The 19,632-nt window shown below is 37.2% G+C and overlaps 1 pseudogene; it reads right to left on the bottom strand.

Annotated features, from left to right (window-relative positions):
* LOC145717920 (nascent polypeptide-associated complex subunit alpha-like) overlaps positions 1–4,344 on the bottom strand; it is a 10,470-nt pseudogene extending 6,126 nt beyond the window's left edge.
* Positions 4,345–19,632: the final 15,288 nt, after the last annotated feature.

Genomic DNA, 19,632 nt, shown 5'->3' with positions numbered 1-19,632 from the left:
TATGACTGTAAAGATGAAAATTATAAAAGATTTTGTAAAAGGAATTGATAAGATAAGAATTTGGTTGAAAAATGTCCTGCATCGGGCTCCCTGCTCGGCAGGGAGTCTGCTTCTCCCTCTGACCCTCCTCCCTCTCATGCTCTCTGTCTCTCATTCTCTCTCTCGTAAATAAATAAAATCTTAAAAAAAAAAAAAGAATTTGGTTGAAAAAAGAAAGAAGAGGATTTAAAAAAAAAAGGGAGAGAATGTGATCAGGCAGGAGACTAGAACAAAGCCATACACTAGATATTTAGGGTATATTTTGATCTGTTAGAAGAAACTGTATGTCAAAATTTTAAAGAGAACAACTTATATAAATATACAAAAAGTAAGGGTAACTACTATGAAGGGATAGAATATGACTCTAAAAATGAAAAATAAAAAAGATTTTTTAAAAAAGGGATTGATAAGATGTTGGTTGAAAAAGGGAAAAAGAAAAATTTTTAAAAAGTTAAAAAAATTAACTTTGAAAGACTAAAGAATCATGGTAAAAAAGCCATGAATTCTATGTGCAGTATTCCCCTAGCACTGGAGTTCTGCTGTTCTCATTGATCGGTAAACTTGGTCTTGGCTGGCTTTTCTTGCTGATCTTCTGGGGGAGGGGCCTGTTGCCGTGGCTCCCAAATGTCTTTGTCAGAGGTGGAATTGCCCCACCCTTTCTGGGTCCGGGCTAAGTAATCTGCTCGGGTTTGCTCTCGGTAGCTTTTGTTCCCTGAAAGATTTCTGTACAGTGTGCTCCCGCGCCGCTCCTCCCGGGGGAGGAAGGGGAGTCTCCCCGGATCTGCAGCTTGTTGGGTCCCTGCTGGAGGAGCAGTGGCCCGACTGTGTCGCAGATCACGGTTTATGGCAACCCCAAGCTGAGAGCCCACTCCTCGGCTCCGTCTCTGCAGCTGGCTTTCCTGCTCTAATACCTGGGAGCTCTGCCACAGTCAGGCACCCCTGGTCTTTCTGTGACCCTGAGGTTCCTGAGACCACACTGTCCCAGTGAGGGTTCCACCCCCCGCTTAGCCACTGGAGTGATTTCCCTCAGCAGAGCTGACTTCTAAAATTTCCAATTTTGTGCTCTGCTGCTCTATCACTTGCCAGTAGAGGCTGATGGAGGCTCCCTCCCCCGCTGTCTATCTTCCAGAATATCGTCTCTGATTCACTTCTCTGCACGTCCTACCTTCCAGAAAGTGGTTGCTTTTCTGTTCAGAGAGTTGCTGCTATTCTTTTCTTTGATCTCCTGTTGAGTTGTAGGTGTTCAGAATGGTTTGATCCCTATCCAGCTGAATTCCTGGGACCAGACAAAATCCAGGTCTCCTACTCCTCCACCATCTTGCTCCACCCATATCCAAGACCATGTATTTTCTTCAGAACTTTAATGAAGTTGTTATCCATGTTAAAGAAGTATAAGGTGATCCTTCTGCTTCTTGTTTATTCATTTGTTTGTTTGTTTTAAGATTCTTCTTATGAGTAAAATCATATGATATTTGTCTTTCTCAGTCTGACTTATTTCACTTAGCATAATACCCTCTAGGTCCATCCACGTGTGTCAAATAGCATTATCTCAACCTGTTTTATGGCTGATATATATATATATATATATCTTCCTTATTCATTCATCTATTTTTTTAAGTAGGCTCCATGCCCAGCATGGGTCCCAAGATGGGGCATGAACTCGCAACCCTGAGATCAAGACCTAGCTGAGATCAAGAGTCCAATGCTTAACTGACTGAGCCACCCAGGCACCCCTCCATTCACCTATTGATGGACACTTAGTTGCTTTCAGATCTTGGTTATTGTAAATAATGCTGCAATAAACATAGTGGTGCATATATCTTTTTTAATGAGTGATTTTGTTTACTTTGGGTTTTACTTTGGTAAAAACTGTAGTGGAATTATTGGATCATATGGTATTTCTATTTTAATTTTTTGAGGAACCTCCATGTTGTTTTCCACAGTGGTTGTACTAATTGACATTTCCACCAACAGTACCATACTGTTTTGTATATGAGGGTTCCTTTTTCTCCACTTCCTTGTCAACACTTGTTATTTCTTTTCTTTTTTGTTTTAGCCATTCTTACAGGTGTAGGGTAATATCTCCTTATGGTTTTGATTTGCATTCCCCTGATGATGAGTAATCTTGAGCATCTTTTCGTATGTCTGCTGGCCATCTGTATATCTTCCTGGGAAAAAATGTCTATTCAGGTACTTTGCCCATTTTTTAATCAAACTGTTTTTTTTGTTGTTGAGTTGTATAAGTTCTTTATATATTTTGAATATTAATTTCTTATTAGATATATCATTTGCAAATGTCGTCACCAATTTGGTAGGTTTCCTTTTGTTTTGTTGGTGGTTTCCTTTGCTGCACAGAAGCTTTTTATTTTGATGTATCCCCAGTAGTTTATTTTTGCTTTCATTTCCCTTGCCAGAGAAGACATATCTAGAAAAATTTTGCTACTGCTGATGTCAGAGAAATCACTGCTTATGTTTTCTTCTAGGACTTTTATGTTTCCAGATCTCACATTTAGGTCTTTAACCCATTTTGAGTTTATGTTTGTATATGGTGTTATTTTTTATTATGTTCAGTTAAACACTGTATAGTACATCATTAGTTTTTGATGTAGTGTTCAATGATTCATTAGTTGCATATAACACCCAGTGTTCATCGCAACACATGCCCTCCTTAACACCCATAGCCCAGCTACCCCATTCCCCCATCCCCTCACCTCTGAAACCCTCAGTTTGTTTCCCAGAGTCCATAGTCTCTCATGGTTAGTGTCCCTCTCTGATTTCTTCCCATTCAGTTTTCCCTCCTTTCCCCTATGGTCCTCTGCACTATTCCTTATGTTCCACATATGAGTGGAACCATATGATAATTGTCTTTCTCTGCTTGACTTATTTCACTTAGCATAATCCCCTCCAGTTCCATCTATGTCGATGCAAATGGTGGGTATTCATCCTTTCTGATGACTGAGTAATATTCCATTATATATATGGACCACCTCTTCTTTATCCATTCATCTGTTGAAGGGCATCTCTGCTCCTTCCACAGTTTGGCTATTGTGGACATGGCTGCTATAAACATTAGGGTCATATGCCCCTTCTTTTCACAACATCTGTATCTTTGGGGTAAATACCTAGTAGTGCAATTGCTGGGTCGTAGTGTAGCTCTATTTATTCTTGGGATGCAAGGATAGTTCTATGTGTCTGTTTTTGTGCCAGTACCATGCTGTCTTGATGATTACAGCTTTGTAATACAGCTTGAAGTCAGGCATTGTGATGCCCCCAGCTTTGGTTTTCTTTTTCAACATTCCCCTGACGATTCGGGTTCTTTTCTGGTTCCATACACATTTTAGGATTGTTTGTTCCAGTTCTGTGAAAAATGTCAAAGGTATTTTGATAGGGATTGCATTGAATGTGTAGATTGTTCTGGGTAGTATAGACATTTTAACAATGTTTATTCTTCCAATCCATGAACATGGAATGTTTTTCCATCTCTTTGTGTCTTCCTCAATTTCTTTCATAAGTTTTCTGTAGCTTCTAGAGTAGCGATCCTTTACCTCTTTGGTTAGGTTTATTCCTAGGTAGCTTATGGGTTTTGGTGCAGTTGTAAATGGATCAATTCCTTAATTTCGCTTTCTTTAGTGACATTGTTAGTGTACAGAAAGAAGTAAAAGACATTCAAACTGGCAAAGAAGTCAAACTCTCACTCTTTGCAGATGACATGATACTTTATGTGGAAAACCCAAAAGACTCCACCCCAAAACTGCTAGAACTCATACAGCAATTCAGCAACATGGCAGCATACAAAATCAATGCACAGAAATCAGCATTTCTATAACTAATAATATGACTGAAGAAAGAGTCCATGTGTTTTCTTAAATGTTTGAGAGCTCCACCTTGAACTTTGAATTTACCAGCAGCTGCTAGTTGTGTCTGCTGAGATAAGTCCTCCATCTTGGCTTCCCCCAAAACTATGTAGGTATTAGAAGCTGGGCTCTTGTAGACATCTGGTTTCATGATGACAAAGAGGATATTCTTAGATTTTTACATAGTGACTCTCATAACCTGTTGAAGACCCAGTTTGGACATGCCTTTTTCTCATTCCAGCTCTGTTTTTGCTTTTCTGACTGGTTCTTCATCAATTTCCATTGCTGCTGCCAGCTGGGCTTGTTATGTTGTTGCCTGTGTGGAATCCTGTTCCTTGAGTTCTGGTACTGATTCATCACTGCCGTATTCTGTTCCACACCTTGTCTCAGCCTGGAGTTGTGGCTACTCTTACTCTGTAGTAGGGATAGTTTCTGTGGCTTCACTATGCATTTTGTGCAGGGAAGGGAGCACCAAGATGGCAGCAGAAAGAGAGTGAACCAATAGGGATTTCACTGAATGTGTGGATTGCTTTGGGTAGTGTGGACATTTTAATGATATTAATTCCCCTAATTCATAAACATGGAATATCTTTCTGTTTGTGTCATCTTCAGTTTTTTTCATCAATGTTTTATAGATTTTAGAGTACAGGTCTTTCACATTTTTGGTTATTTATTTCTAGGTATTTTATTCTTTGGGGCAATTATAAATAAAGTTGTTTTCTTAATTTTTCTTTCTGCTATTTCATTATTAGTGTATAGAAACACTATGGATTTCTGGGTATTCATTTTGTATCTTGCAACTTTATTGAATTCATTTATAACTTCTAGTAATTTTTTGGTGGATTCCAGGATTTTCTATGAATAATGTAATGTCATCTGTAGATAATGACAGTTTAACTTCTTCTTTAACAATATAGGTGACTCTTATTTCTTTTCTTTGTATGATTTCTGTGGCTAGGACTTTTGGTACTATGTTGAATAAAACCTGCTGGAGTCGACATCTTTGTCTAGTTCCTGATATTAGAGGAAAAGCTCTCAGTTTTTCGCCATTGAGTAGGATGTTAGCTGTGGGTTTTTCATATGTCCATGGTTTCTCTTAAGTCCTTAAGTTTGTTCTAGTTCAGGATCTTCTGAAATCTGGACTCACTCTCTTCTACATTACCAACTTATCCTATTCTAGTGATCATTCTTATCAGCAAACAAATGAAGAAAAAAAAAACCCTCTCATGACCCCAATGCTCCCTTTCTGTTACTGCCCAAATTCTCTGCTCTTTACCACAAAAAAGACTTGCTTAAACTGTCATCTAAAGTCACTGTCTCCACTACCTTATCTCTGTTTCTAAACTCAACTCACTCTAATTGGAATTAAAAGTTAAAATTCCACTGAAATTATTCTTTCCAAGGTCACCAAATGTCATCTACATTACTAATGGAGAGAAACCACTTTGTCCTCATCTTATTCAAGCACTAGGAAGCAATCACTCTCCTGTTCTTTAAATACTTTGTTTTATCTTCTTGGCACCATATTCACCTGGTTCTTCTCTTACCTCACTGGCCTCTCCTCATTTTCCCTTACTTTTTTCTCTTCCTCTGTTCCATCTCTAAATGCTGGCATGTCTCAGTGTTTTAAACCTCTCACATCCACACTTTCTCCCTAGAAAAATTTATCGAGCTGAACAACTTTATACAAAACAACTATATGAGGATGAGTCCCATCTTTTAACTATATTCCTGAACTCCAGACTTGTATATCCAACTACTTAATTTATCTCACCACCTGTATATTCAATAGGCATCTCAAACAATGTATCTAAGCAGAAATCTGGATCTCACAAACACACAAAACCTGGTCCTCCTCCAGCTTTTCCCATCTCGTGAAATGGTACCACTATCCATCCACTCACTCAAACAAGAAAGGAAATAATCCTTGATTCTCTTATTTTCCTATAGCTTTACACCCAATTTATCAGACTTTCCTATGAATTTTTCCTTGAAAGAATATCCCAAACCTATCCACTTCCCTCCATATCCATGGTTTGTTCCAATCATTTCTCTTGCCTAGATTGCCACAACAGCCCCCTAACAGGTCTGCCTACTTACATTCTTGCCCCAGTATAGTCCATTCTTCAAGAGCAGTCAGTGTCATCCTTTTCAAATATAAGTTAGATCATTTAATTACCCTGCCTAATGACATCCAATAGCTCTCTATCGCTATCATAAAAAAATCAAAATATTTTAATGCAAACAACTAGATGCTATTTGATTTGTCTCTACCCATTTCATGTCATACCACTATTCATCACTATGCTTCAGTTATACTAGACTTTCTGTCCCACTGACATGTAACACTCTTAGTTGTTCCTCTGTCTATAAAGGTTTTCCCTCAGATTTCATATGCATTCTTCTTATCATTCAAATTTCAGCTTAATATCACCTAGTTACTCTAGATCATATCACCTTGTTTTCTTTTACCTTAATACTAATCATTAACTAACATTATCTTCCTTGTTTAGTATCTGTCTATTCCCATATCAAACCATAATATAAGCTATACAAGAATAGGGACTTTGCTAATCATGTTCATCACTGTCTTCTCTTCCACTAGAACAGTATCTAGCACTTAATAAGCTCCATGAAGGCAGGATTTTGGTATGTTTATCACTATATCTTCATGGCTTAGAAGAGTGCCTGATGTATAATAAGTACTCAATAGCTATTTGTTGAGTAAATAAATAGTAGGAATGCAATAAATATTTTCAGAATTAATCCCAGTCTAAGTTAGGTTAGCCAAGTTTTAATTCAGAACAATTGTTTGTCTTAGGCTCAACACTGCACCAAGTGTGAGGTTTGAAAATATTCAGAAGATACAAAGAGAAAGCAATCCTGTAGCCTTCACTCATTCCTTTCTTTTATCATCAGTCCCCCTCTGTTTAGAGACACAGGTTCTAGTATCTCTCTAGCATCTCTCTTTTCCATCCACACTTTCTCCCTAAAAAATTTTACCCACCTGTACATCTCTTACAGACCATCTAAATAAGGATAACTCCCATTTTTAAACTATATTACTAGTTAGCCTTCACATTCAGCTATTATCACCTGAGGTGCACAAAATTTCCTAACCCCACCCCTGGACATGATCATTGACCATTTCAGAAGAATTAGTATACCTTTTCCCTGGAAGTGTTGATATTTTCAGAATGTGCTTGATGCTAAGGAGGATGATACATTGCCATAAACACCCTTATGAATATGCCAATGATATGACTCGTATTCTCCCATTTCTGAGTAAAAATGGAGGGTTGAACACATACATTTACCTTTTCCTACTTTCAAAAACCCACTTAAATAACAGTATGGGATATTTTTCATAGGGCAAAAGATTGTAAGAGCTTTACCTGGAGAATCTGACTCATCCATAAAGAACAACTTCAGATATTGACATTGGGAATTTCCCAACTAAACACCTCAAGTTAGATTATTTTATGTTGAAGCCTACAGATTTCAAGCCATAACCACCTGCACAAAACATCTAATAAAATTTTTAATGTCTTGCTCTTAAATGTGTGCAGAAATCCATAGATTGCTGGATAGTTAAGAAAAGCCTCTAATAAATAAGCAAAGAATAAAATAAACAGGAAAAATCAACTTGTAAAAAAACAGAGGTAATGCAGAGAGAATAGAGCATCAATTAAAAACTGCAATAAATGTTCTCAAAGAAATGATAAGATTTTGAATCCATCAAACATGAAGAGTCTGCTACAAAAAAGAAAATTTTAAAAGACTCTTGGTAACTAAAACTAAGAAGACAGAAATTAAAAGTTCAACAAAATGGTTGGATGATAAAATCAAGGAAATTTTCCAGATGCTAGAGAAAAAAAGAAAAGGAAAATAGGACAAAAAGGATAAGAAAATTCGAGGACTTATGGAAGTCCAATATCCACATAGTATGACTTACAGAAAAATAAGAGAGAAAAAGGGGGATTAAATAATCAGTGAAATTTTAAAAATTTTCCAGAACTAAAGAATATGAATTACTAGATTGAAGGGGCCCACAAATTCCTGGTAAAATGGGTAAAAATATACCCGCATAGGCATAACACCATGAAATTCCATAACACTGGGTACAAAGAGACCACAAACTTCTACAGAGGGAGAAAAAAAAAAGCTTTATCTAGAATCAGTATGGTAATGAACTCATCAATAACAACATCGAAGGCTAAAAAACAGTTAAGCAATGCCTTAAAAATTCTGAGGGACAATTATATCCAACTTGAAACTCTATCTCCAGATAAACGCCTAATTAAGTATAAATGCAGAATTTAAAATTTTTTCATCAGGAAATGATGCTGTATTTTGTCAAATGCTTTTTCTGCATCAATTGAGAGGACCATATGGTTCTTCTCTCTCATATCACATTGATTGATTTGCGAATGTTGAACCACCCTTGCATCCCGGGGATAAATCCCACTTGGTTGTGGTGGATGATCCTTTTAATGTATTGTTGGATCCTATTAGCTAGGATTTTGTTGAGAATTTTGGAATCCATATTCATCAGGGATATCGGTCTGAAATTCTCCTTTTTCATGGGGTCTTTGCCTGGTTTGGGGATCAAGGTAATGCTGGCCTTATAGAATGAGTCTGGAAGTTTTCCTTCTGTTCCTATTTTTTGAAACAGCTTCAGGAGAATAGGTATTATTTCTTCTTTGAATGTTTGGTAGAATTCCCCAGGGAGCCCATCAGGTCCTGGACTCCTGTTTTTTGGGAGGTTTTTGATCACTGCTTCAATTTCGTTACTGGTTATTGCTCTATTCAGATTGTCAAATTCTTCCTGTTTCAGTCTTGGGAGTTTATAGGTTTCTCAGAAGGCATCCATTTCTTCCAGGTTGCCTAATTTATTGGCATATAGTTGTTGATAATAATTTCTAATAACTGTTTCTATTTCCTTGCTGTTAGTCATGATCTCCCCCTTTCATTCATAATTTTATTAATTTGGGTCCTTTCGCCTTTCTTTTGGATAAGTCTGGCCAGTGTTTCTTGATCTTATTAATTCTTTCAAAGAACCAGCTTCTAGTTTCATTGATCTGCTCTACTGTATTTCTGGTTTCCAATTCATTGATCTCTGCTCTAATCTTAATTATTTCTCTTCTAATGTGTGGTTTAGGCATCATTTGTTGTTTTTTTTCTCCAGTTCTTTAAGTTAGGGGTGCCTGGGTGGCTCAGTTGTTAAACATCTGCCTTCGGCTCAGGTCATGATCCCAGGGTCCTGGGATCGAGCCCCGCATTGGGCTCCCTGCTCTGCAGGAAGCCTGCTTCTCCCTCTCCCACTCCCCTTGCTTGTGTTCTCTCTCTCGCTGTGTCTCTCTCTGTCAAATAAATAAATAAAATCTTAAGAAAAAACATAAGGTGTAAAGTTAGTTGGTGAATTTGGGATTTTTCTATTTTTTTGAGTGAGGCTTGGATGGCTATGTATTTCCCCCTTAGGATTGCCTTTGCAGTATCCCATAGGTTTTGGACCAATGTGTTTTCATTCTCATTGGTTTCCATGAATTGTTTAAGTTCTTCTTTGATTTCCTGGTTGACCCAAACATTCTTAAGCATGATGGTCTTTAGTTTCCAAGTGTTTGAATTCCTTCCAATTTTTTTCTTGTGATTGAGTTCCAATTTCAGAGCATTGTGGTTTGAGAATATGCAGGGAATAATCTCAATCTTTTGGTATTGGTTGAGACCTGAGGATATTAAAGAATGAAAATAATTACATAAACATTTTCCAATGTGCTCTTTCTCAGGAAGCTACTAACAGATTAACTCCACTAAAATAAGAGAGGAAACAAAGACAGAATAATCTGGATCTGAAGCCGAGGAGCCTGGAAAGATCCGCAAAGTAGGAGGGCTCTAACTCACCTTGTCCCATGGATACACCTAGGTAACAGCCACATCAGAGTAACCCAGAAAATGACCCTAAAACTGGCAGAACAGACTCTTTGCAGTTAATTGTAGAGAGGCCACATCAAAAAGGGTAGAAGGGGTGGAGACACAGTTGGGAACCAAACCCCTGGTGAGCTAAACACAAACAGGAGGGACACCACAAGCTTTGAGAAGGGAAAGGAACAGACCCCACATCAGGCACCCCAGACATGGGGGACCTGCAATGGGAAGATGAACCCCCATAACATTTGGCTTTGAAAACCAGTGGAGCTTAACTTTACAAGTTTGTACAACCAGCAGGGCTTCACTCTGGGTATTTTAAAAACCAGAAAACTTAGCTCTGGGAGAGCCGGAGGGCAATAGGAAACTGAGTACATGCCTTTAAAAAGACAGCATAATAAATAACCTCTCAAAATACAGCATAGAATCAGTAGTTTGAAAAGCATCAGGGTATATGAGATATGTACTAATCTCAGAGTGTGCTCTGGAGGGGCAGGAATCTTTAGGAGACTTCCAAAACAAAAGAGCTGGGAGGGAAACTTTCCCTCCCCAACCTCATCCTAGATGGCCAGACACCTGTGGGAACTAGCATGAACAATTTCCACCTAGCTTGCTGACACCACACACCCTGCACACTGCATTTTCCTGTGGATTCTACCAACCCACTCCGCCCTACTTAGCAGTAGTACATCTAAAGTGGTTCTTGACATGTCTCATTCTGCAAATAGCCACAACAGTGACCATTGCCACTCCAAAGTGACTCTAGCCCAGGGAAGAGGGGGAAATAACCATACACACAAAGTCAACCGCAGCCCCAGCATGGTTAGGAGAAAACATTTGATCTGACTGCTATCCCCACCCAACAACAAAAACCTCACCAGGGGAAGCACAAATAGAGAGACCTATAGTTAGAGTCACTGCAACTCCAACAGACAAATGGGATAAGAGACAGACCCCTGGTCTGACTGCAGGCCATGCTCACCAACAAAACCCTCTCAGGAACAATGCAGGAAGAGCGCCCTATAGTTTGGTGTCACCACAGCCCCAGCAAATAGGCTGAGGGCAGGCATCTGGTCTGACCAAAGTACAAGCCCAAAGTGGCCCCAAACTGGTGCCTTAACAGATCAAACCCTGCCAACAACAGGCAAAGTGGACCACTGAAGCTGACTGGACTGAAAGGAAACATAGTTCAGCAACAACAGTAGAATGCACACAACCCATATACAGGACACCCCTGCAGCACCTGGTTCTGGAGAACAGGGGTATTATGCTACAGAGCATTTTAGGATCTTTTCTTCATAAGGCAACCACTTTCTTTTTTTTCTTTTTTATTATTTATTACTTTTGAATTATAAGTCAAAGGTTTTATTTTGACTTCAAGTTTTTATTTATTTATTTATTTTCAGTTTCATGTTTTTTATTGTTTTTAATTTTTATTGTTATGTTAATCACCATACATTACATCATTAGTTTTAGATGTAGTGTTCCATGATTCATTGTTTGTGCATAACACCCAGTGTTCCATGCAGAACATGCCCTATTTAATACCCATCACCAGGCTAATAACACGTCCTCCCACCCCCCTCCCCTTTAGAACCTTCAGTTTGTTTTTCAGAGTCCATCGTCTCTCATGGTTCATCTCCCCCTCCGATTCCCCCCTTCTTTCTTCCCCTCCTGCTATCTTCTTCTTTTTTTTTTTCTTAACATATATTGCATTATTTGTTTCAGAGGTACAGATCTGAGATTCAACAGTCTTGCACAATTCACAGCGCTTACCAAAGCACATACCCTCCCCAGTGTCTATCACCCAGTCACCCCATCCCTCCCACCCCACCCCCCCTCCAGCAACCCTCAATTCTAGTTAGTTAACATATATGGTAAAACTGGTTTCAGATGTAAAATTTAGTGATTCATCACTTATGTGTAACACCCAGTGCTAGTGCTCATCACAAGAAGGCAACCACTTTCAAAAGCAGGAGTTGTAGCTCAGTTTCTTAATACATAGAAACAAACACAGAGAGTTAGACAAAATGGGGACACAGAGGAATACGTCCTAAATGAGGCAACAGAAAACAATCACAGCAAAATAGCTAAATGAAACAGAGATAAGCACTATGACCAATAGAGAATTCAAACTACTGTCACAATATACTTACTGGACTTGAGAAAAGAGTGGAGAATCTCAATGAGAACTTCAAAAAAGAGATGGAAAATATAAAAAAGAACCAATCAAAGATAATGAACTCAATAGATGAAATTAAAAATATTCTGGAGGGAATCAATAGTAGATTAAAGGAAGCACAAGAATGAAACAGTGAGTTGGAAAACAGTGCTGGAAAATAACCAAGCTGAACAACAAAAAGAAAAATGAATAATAAAAAATAACAATAGGTTAAGGGAAATCAGCAACATCATAGAGCATAATAACCTTTCCATTATAGGGATCTCAGAAGAAGAAGAGAAAAAAGGTGGAGAAAATTTATTTGAAGAAATAATAGCTGAAAATGTCCCTAATCTGGTAAAGGGAACAGATATCCAGATACAGAAGGCACAGAGTCCACACCAAGATCAACCCAAACAGGTACACACCAAGACATATAAATAAAATGGCAGAAAATGTAGTGATAGAGAATTTTTAAAGCAGGAAGAGAAAAGAAAACAGTTACATACAAGGGAAACCACATAAGGCAATCAGCTGATGTTTTAGCAGAAACTCTGCCATAAGGGAATGGCATAATATATTCAAAGTGCTGAAAGGAAAAGAAAAAAAAAAACAGCAACCAAGAATACTTTATTCAGCAAGACTATCATTCAGAATAGAAGGAGAAGTAAAGAGTTCCCCAGACAAACAAAAGTTACAGGAGTTCATCAGCACTAAACCAGCCTTACAAGAAATGTTAAAGGAGATTCTTTGAGTGGAAAAAAAGGCCAAAATAAGAAGTAAGAAAATTAGGAAAGGAAAAAAAATTCAGTTAAATAGAAATATGATAAAAGTAGTAGATTAATTACTTATGAAATCAATACAGAGGTTAAAGCACAAAGCCAGTAAAAATTATTATATCTGTAATAATCAGTAAAGGGATTCACAAAATAAAAAGATGTAAATAGGACATTATATACATGAAATGTGGGGGAAAGAGTAAAAATTTAATGCTTTCAGAATGTGTTCAAATATAAGCAACCAACACCTTAATACAGACTGCTATACATAAGATGCTGTACATCAACCTAAGAGCAACCAAAAATAAAAAGCCTATAATATATATGGAAAAAAGAAAAAGAAAAGAATCCAAGCATATCGCTAAAGAATATAATCACACCACAGGGGAAATAGCAAGAGATAAAGAAACAGAACTACAAAATCAACCAAAAAACAAGTAATAAAATGTCAATAAGTACATATCTATCAAGAATTACTTTGAATGTAAATGGATTAAATGCTCCAATCAAAAGACATAGGTGACTGATTGGACAAAAAGAACACACACCATATGATTGCACTCATATGTGGAATATAAGAAATAAAACAAACAAGCATAGGTAAAAAACAGAGAGAGAGAGGCAAACTTTTAATTATAGAGAACAAAATTGAGAGTTACCAGAGGGGAGGTCAGTGGGGGAGATGGGTTAATGGATAAAGGAGTACACTTGTGATAAGCACAGGGTAATGTATGAAATTGTTGAATCATGATATAGCACACCTGAAACTAATATTACACTGTATGTTAGCTAACTGAAATTTGAATGAAAGCTTTTTAAATAAATAAATAAGACACATTTATATGCTATGTACAAAAGACTCACTTCAGACCTAAAGAAACATGCAGATTGAAAGTGAAAGGATGGGAAAACATTTATCATACAAATGGAATTGAAAAGAAAGCTAGCATAGCAATACTGATATCAAACAAAGTGAACATTAAAACAAAGACTGTAACAAGAGACAAGAAGGACACTGTATAATAATAAAGGGGACAATCCAACAAGAATATATACCAACAGTAAGTATATATGCACCCCAAATGGGAGTATCCAAATATATAAAACTGTTAATAAAAACCATAAAGCAATTAACTGATAATAATACAATAATATTAGGGAATTTTAACACCCCACTTACATCAACTAACATATCATCTAAACAGAACATCATCAAGGAAACAATGGTTTTGAATGACACCCTGGAACAGATAGATTTAATAGATATATTCAGAACATTCCATCCTAAAACAGCAGAATACACATTCTTTTCAAGTGCACATGGAGCATTCTTCAAAATAGATCACATGCTAGGCCACAAAACAAATCTCAACAAATTAAAAAAGATTGAAATAATATACATCTTTTCAAACAACAACAATATGAAATTAGAAGTCAACCACAAGAAAAAATCTAAAAGATCACAAATACATGGTGGCTAAATAACACATAACTAAACAATGAATGGGTCAACCAAGAAATCAAGAGGAAACCAAAAATACATGGAGAGATAAAATGGTGAAGGAATAGGGCAACCCTAAGCTTGCCTCCTCCCTTGAACACAGCTAGATAAATCTAACTCATTCTGAACACCCAAAAAACTGAACATAAGTCTTAGAGAACAAAGTTTCACATCCACAAACTGGAAAAATGACCCATGGAAGCTCCTTGTAACAAGCACACCAAAACACACCTAGGATCTACCTTCCTTTACTTATTTTATTTATTATATTTTTAATTTATTTTATTTTTATTTATTTTCCACCAAAATGAAAACATGGAAGAATTCACCTGAAAAGAAAGAACAGGAAGAAATTATGGCCAAAGATTTAATACATAACAGATATAAGTAAGATATCTGAACTAGAATTTTTAAAAAGATTTTACTTATTTATTTGAGAGAGAATGAGAGAGAGAGAGATCACATGAGTGGGAGAGAGGGGGATGGAGGGAGAGGGAGAAGCTGGCTCCCCTGCTGAGCAGAGAGCCTGATGCGGGGCTTGATCTCAGGATCCTGGGATCATGACCTGAGCTGAAGGCAGACACTTAACCAACTGAGCCACCCAGGAGCCCTGAACTAGATTTTAAAACAATTACAAGGATACTAGCTGGGCCTGAAAAAAGCATAGAAGACACTAGAGAATACCTTACTGCAGAGATAAAAGAATTAAAATCTAGTCAGGCCAGAATTAAAAATGCTATATCTGAGATGCAAACCTGAATGAATGCCATAAATACAAGGATGGATGAATCCAAAGAATGAATCAGTGACACACAAGATAAAATTATGAAAAATAATGAAGCTAAAAGAAGAGGGAAACAAAGCTAATGGATAGACTTACGGAAGGTAGACTTATGGAAATTAGCGACTTATTAAAATGGAATAACACTTGTATCATAGGAGTCCCAGAAGAAGAAGAGAAAGAAAAAGTGGCAAAAGGTTTATTGGAGCAAATTATAGCTGAAAACTTCCCAAATCTGGGGAAGGAAACAGACATCAAAATCCAAGAAGCACAAATAACTCCCATTAAATTCAACAAAAGCCAACCATCACCAAGACATACCACAGTCAAATTCATAAAATACACAGGCAAGGAAAGAATCCTGAAAGCAACAAGGGAAAAAGAGTTCTTAACCTAGAAGGGAAGACAGATCATGTTTCACCAAATTAGCCCACAGAAACTTGTCAGGCCAGAAGAGAGTAGCAGGATATACTCAACAAGCTGAATGGGAAAAAAAATATGCAGCCAAAAATACTTCATCCAACAAAGCTGTCATTCAGAATAGAAGGAGAGATAGAGATTCTCAGACAAACAAAAACTAAAGGAGTTCGTGACTACTAAACCAATTCTGCAAGAAATATTAAAGGGGACTCTTTGGTGGTGGGGGGAACTAAAAGCAACAAAGACTAGAAAGGAACAGAGAACATCACCAGAAACACCAATTTTGCACTAATACAATGGCACTAAATTCATATCTTTCAATAAACATTCTGAATGTAAATGGACTAAATGCTCCAATCAAAAGATATAGGTTATCATAAAAAAAAAAAAAACAACCAAGACCCATCTATATGTTGCCTACAAGAGATGCATAGACCTAAAGACACCTGCAGATGGAAAGTGAGGGGATGGAGAATCATCTAAGATGTTAATGGATATCAAAAGAAAGCCAGAGTAGCCATACTTATATCAGAAAAACTAGATTTTAACCAAAGACTGTAACAAGGGATGAAGCAGGGCACTGTATCATAATTAATGTGTCTATCCATCATGAAGATCTAACAATTGTAAATATTTAAGCCCTCAACTTAGAACACCCAAATACATAAAACAACTAATAACAACCATAAAGGGACTCATTGATCATAATAGAATAATAGTGGGGGACATTAACACCCCACTCACAGCAATGGATGGATCATCTAAGCAGAAAATCAACAAGGAAACAAGGGCTTTGAATGACACACTGGACCACATGGACTAAAAGATATACTCAAAAGATTTCATCCTAAAGCAGCAGAATACACATTCTTTTCAAGTGCACATGGAACAGTCTCCAGAATAGATCACATACTGGGTCACAAATCAGCCCTCAACAAGTACAAAAAGATTGAGATTATACCATACATCATTTCAGTCCACAATGCTATGAAACTTGAAATCAACCACAAGAAGAAATTTGGCAGGACCACAAATATATGGAGGTTAAAGAACATCCTACTAAAGAATGAATGGGTCAACCAGGAAATTAAATAAGAAATTAAAAAGTACATGGAAGCAAATGAAAATGAAACATGACAGTCCAAAACCTTTGGGATGCAACAAAGGCAGTAATAAGAGGGAAGTATATTGCAATACAGGCCTACCTCAAGAAGCAAGAAAAGGCTCATATATACAATCAAACTTTACACCTTAAGGAGCTAGAAAGGAAGAGCAAATAAAGTCTAAAGCCAGGAGAAGAAGGGAAACAATAAAGAGAAGAGCAGAAATACATGATATAGAAACAAACAAACAACAAAAAACAACAGTAGTACAAAACAGCAGGACTACTAGCTGGTTCTTTGAAAGAATTAGTAAAATTGATAAACCCCTAACCAGACTTACCAAAATGAAAAGAGAGAAGACCCAAATAAGTACAATCATAAATGAAAGAGGAAAGATCACAACCAACATGACAGAAATACAAACAAATATAAGAATATATTAGGAAAAATTGTATGCCAAAAAAACTGGGCAATCTGGAAGAAATGGACAAATTCACAGAAACTTAGAAATTACCAAAGCTGAATCAGGAAGAAATAGAAAATGTGCACAGACCCATAACCAGTAAAGAAATTGAATCAGTAATAAAAAATCTCCCAGCAAACGGAAGTCCAGGGCCAGATGGCTTCCTAGGGGAATTCTACAACACTTTTAAAGAAGAGTTAATACCTATTATTCTCAAACTGTTCCAAAAAAATAAAAATAGAAGGAAAACTTCCAAACTCATTCATTCTGTGAGGCCAGCATTATCTTGATTCCAAAACCAGACAAAGACCCCACTATAAAGGAGAATTACAGGCTGATATCCCTGATGAACATGGATACAAAAATTCTCAGCAAGATACTAGCAAATTGAATCTAACAGTACATTAAAAGAATTATTCACCACGATCAAGTGGGATTTATTCCTGGGCTTCAGGGGTGGTTCAATTTTCTCAAATCAATCAGTGTGGTACACCTCATTAATAAAGGAAAGGATAAGAACCTTATAATCCTCTCAATAGATGCAGAAATAGCATTTGACAAAATATAGCATTTATGCTTGATAAAAACCCTCCAGAAAGTAGGGATAGAGGGAACATACCTCAACATCATAAAGGCCATATATGAAAGACCCACAGCTAATATCATCCTCAAAGCAGAAAAACTGAGAGCTTTTCCTGTATGGTCAGGAGCAAGACAAGAATGTACACTTTCACCATTACTATTTAACATAGTACTGGAAGTCTTAGCCTCAGCAATAGGACAACAAAAAGAAATGAAAGGCATCCAAATTGGCAAGGAAGAAATCAAACTCACTATTTGCAGAGGACATGATACTCTATGTAGAAAATCCCACAGACTTCCTGCAAAAATTGCTAGAACTAATACATGAATTCAGCAAAGTCCCAGGGTATAAAATCAATGTACAGAAATCTGTTGCATTTCTATACACCAGTAATGAAGCAGCAGAAAGAGAGATCAAGGAAGTGTTCCCATTTAAAATTGCACCAAAAACCATAAGATACCTAGGAAAACACCTAACCAAAGAGGTGAAAGATCTGTACTCTGAAAATTATAGAACACTTATGAAAGAAATTGAAGAAGACACAAAGAAATGGAAAAGCATTCCATGCTCATGGATTGGAAGAACAAACATTGTTAAAATGTCCTTACTACCCAAAGCAATCGACACATTTAATGCAATCCCTATCAAACTACCATCAGCATTTTCCATAGAGCTAGAACAAACAATCCTAAAATTTGTATGGAACCACAAAAGATCCCAAATTGCCAAAGCAATCCTCAAAAAGAAAAGCAAAGCCAGAGGCATCACAATTCCAGACTTCAAGCTATATGACAAAGCTGTAATCACCAAGACATTATGGTACTGGCACAAAAACAGACACATAGATCAACAGAACAGAATAGAGAACCCAGAAATGGACCCACAATTATATGGTCAACTAACCTTCAATAAAGGAGGAAAGAATATCCAGTGGAAAAAAGACAGTCTCTTCAACAAATTGTGTTGGGCAAACTGGACAGCCACATGTGGTAGAATGAAACTGGACCACTTTCTTCCACTATACACAAAAATAAATTCAAAATGGGTGAAAGACTTAAATGTGAGACAGGAAGACATCAAAATCCTAGAGAACACAGGCAGGAACCTCTTTGACATCAGCCATAGCAACTTCTGACTAGACTCTCTACCAGAGGCAAGGGAAACAAAAGCAAAAATGAACTATTGGGACTTTATCAAGATAAAAAGCTTCTGCACAGCAAAGGAAACAATCAACAAAACTAAAAGTCAGCCTACAGAATGGGAGAAGATATTTGCAAATGACATATCTGATAAAGGGTTAGTATCCAAAATCTATAAAGACCTTATCAAATTCAACACTCAAAAAACAAATAATCCAGTCAAGAAATGGGCAGAAGACATGAATTAACATTTTTCCAAAGAAGATATCCAGATGACTGACAGACACATGAAAAGATACTCAACGTCATCATCAGGGAAATACAAATCAAAACTATGATGAGATACCACCTCACACCTGTCAGAATGGCTAAAATAAACAACACAGGAAACAACAAATGTTGATGGAGATGCAGAGTAAGGGGAAACCTCTTGCACTATTGGTGGGAATGCAAACTGGTGCAGCCACTGTAGAGAACATTATGGAGTTTCCTCAAAAAGTGAAAAATAGAACTACCCTATGATCAAGCAATTGCACTACTAGTTATTTACCCCAGGATACAGAAATACAGATTCTAAGGGGCACCTGAACCTTGGTGTTTATAGCAGCATTGTCAGCAATAGCCAAGCTATGGAAAGAGCCCAAGTGTCCCTCAAATGATGAATGGATAAAGAAGAGGTGTTATAACTGATATGAGGAATTCTTAATCGCAGGAAACAAACTGAGTGTTGTTGGAGTGGGGGGTGGGGTGGGAGGGATGGGGTGACTGGGTGATAGACACTGGGGAGGGTATGTGCTCTGGTAAGCGCTGTGAATTGTGCAAGACTGTTGAATCTCAGATCTGTACCTCTGAAACAAATAATGCAATATATGTTAAGAAAAAAA

This window comes from Leptonychotes weddellii, chromosome X (genome assembly GCF_054177405.1).
Source record: "Leptonychotes weddellii isolate Sample4059 chromosome X, ASM5417740v2, whole genome shotgun sequence".
NCBI classification, from domain to species: domain Eukaryota; kingdom Metazoa; phylum Chordata; class Mammalia; order Carnivora; family Phocidae; genus Leptonychotes; species Leptonychotes weddellii.
Note: the sequence above shows the minus strand (reverse complement) of the source record. Positions and strands in the feature narration are given on the sequence as shown.